Here is a 2,238-nt window from a genome sequence, read left to right as displayed (position 1 = left end):
ATGATATTGCCATTTCATCTAGAGAAAGAGTCTGTTTATCAGCCTCCAAATTATAGCCGTTGGCTTGAGACTGAGTTGGAAATCTCATACTATAAGGACATAGTTCTAAGAAGTCCTCTCAGGAAAAATCAGATTTGAACTGGTTGAGCACTTAGAACTGCATCTGCTGCCCCACTTCAGCTTTTGGACAGTCTCACTAGGAAAGTCTATGTACCCTGTCTGGAAAACTTATAACCTACTAGGGGCCCAGTGCATGAATTTGTGCATCTTGTAAGGAACTGTGGGCCATGAGGCTGCGGTGGGCACAGAGGAGGGTCTCGGCCCATCTTCCATGCTCCTACCTGGCCCCTTCCGCCAGGGCCCCTGGTCCTTTATCTGCCAGCAGCCCCGCTCCAACCACCACCACACCACGTGCGATTGGGACCAGCACCAGCAGAGGGTGCAAGCGGGGCCAACACCATCAGCGGGTGCGAGAGGTGGCTTTTGGCCCTGCTCACCCCTCAGGAGCAGGGGGAGGTGAAGAAGCCCTCAGGAGTGATTTGGGGCTGCAGCCACTGCTTGCACTCGCTGATGGTGCCAAGCGATCGGGGCTTGTGCTGGGAACCAGCAGTGGGTGCGAGCAGTGGCTCTGGTGCCAGCAGTGGGTGTGAGCCGGGCTGGTGCTGGCAGCAGGTGTGAGTGCTGGGCAGGACCGTTGCACCTGGGAGCAAAGAATTTTCAGTAACTACCAGAGACTCACACCGATGACAGTAACCAGCACCCCGCCTTGGTCTGGTGCCCCTGCTCACCTGCTCCACCATCCCGCCACGGCCGATGCCCGCCATGTTCTGCACTCTGCTACCTGCTGCTGACTCCTGCCATGATCCACACACGCCACCTGGTGGTCAGTGCACATCATAGCGACCAGTTGTTCGGTTGTTCCACTGTTCAGTCTATTTGCATATTAGGGTTTTATATATATAGATTGCCAGGAAATGCCATTACCCACAGAGAAGGAAGATCTACTAATGTCAGTCTCCATCCAGGCCCCAGGAAGAAGCATGTATCCATTATTCAACCTACATGTGCTACTCTCCTGAATTATAAATATGAAAACAAATGGGCCAACTTGGGCCTGGCATAATGGCTCCCACAAAGAAGTGTGGTGAGAAGGGCTGTTCTGCCATCAACGAGGTAGTGACCAGAGAACACACCATCAACATTCACAAGTGCATCCATGGAGTGGGTTTCAAAAAACATGCCCCTCAGGCACTCAAAGAGATCTATAAATTTACCATGAAGTAGGTGGAAATTCCAAATGTACACATTGATATTAGGCTCAACAAAACTGTCTAGAGTCTAGACCAGGGGTGAGCAAACTTTTTGACTCGAGGGCCACAATGGGTTCTTAAACTGGACCGGAGGGCGGGAACAAAAACATGGATGGAGTGTTTGTGTGAGCTAATATAAATTCAAAGTAAACATCATTACATAAAAGGGTATGGTCTTTTATTTCAATAGTTTTATTCATTTCAAATGGGCCGGATCCGGCCCGCTGGCCGTAGTTTGCCCACGGCTGGTCTAGACTAAAGGAATAAGAAATGTCCCATACCATATCCAGGTGCAGTTATCCAGAAAATATAATGAGGATAAAGATTCAACAAACAAGCTCTGTATGTTGATTACCTATATTCCTATCACCACTTTCAAAAATCAACAGTTAATGTGGATGAGAACTAACTGCTGATTGTCGAATGAAGTTATAAAACTGAAAGAGATAAAGAGAGAGAGCAAGAGCGCAAGCAGATGGGATCCAAATCCAATTTTAAAAAATAAGAACTGAGGTTCAGGCTCTGCCATGATCCCCCTTGGCCTCAGCACTGAGTTGGTAGGAGAAAGCTACTTCTTTCCACACTTCCCTTACCTCTTTTTTCAATTTGGAGAGGCCTGGATATTCATGAATTTGGACCTCTCCAGAGTAAAGATACTTGACTGAGTCCATGAGAAGAAAACCTGAAAAATGACTTTTCAAATGTTGTGGTTGGAGCAATTAGAATAATTGACAATGGTTTTTTACCTTGTGAATAACTTAATAATATACCCATTACTCTTGGCATGGGCTCCCAAAAGGAAAGCAGGATAACCCCATCTGCCAAGTGCCAGGTGAACTAGAATGTGGATAACTTGGACAAGTTATCTGAAACTCTGGACTCCTTTAATCCCCAACTCCACCCCTCCATAGTAAGGACACATAGATAT

General features: G+C 47.3%; 1 pseudogene; it reads left to right on the top strand.

Moving 5' to 3' along the window:
- The first annotated feature begins 1,122 nt into the window (after window positions 1-1,122).
- On the top strand, window positions 1,123-1,719 carry LOC118654382 (annotated as a pseudogene).
- Window positions 1,720-2,238: the final 519 nt, after the last annotated feature.

The sequence above is a fragment of the Myotis myotis genome, unplaced genomic scaffold (genome assembly GCF_014108235.1).
Source record: "Myotis myotis isolate mMyoMyo1 unplaced genomic scaffold, mMyoMyo1.p scaffold_m19_p_4, whole genome shotgun sequence".
Taxonomy (NCBI): Eukaryota; Metazoa; Chordata; class Mammalia; order Chiroptera; family Vespertilionidae; genus Myotis; species Myotis myotis.
The sequence above is the reverse complement of the archived record's forward strand: the minus strand, read 5'-3'. Positions and strand labels throughout refer to the sequence as shown.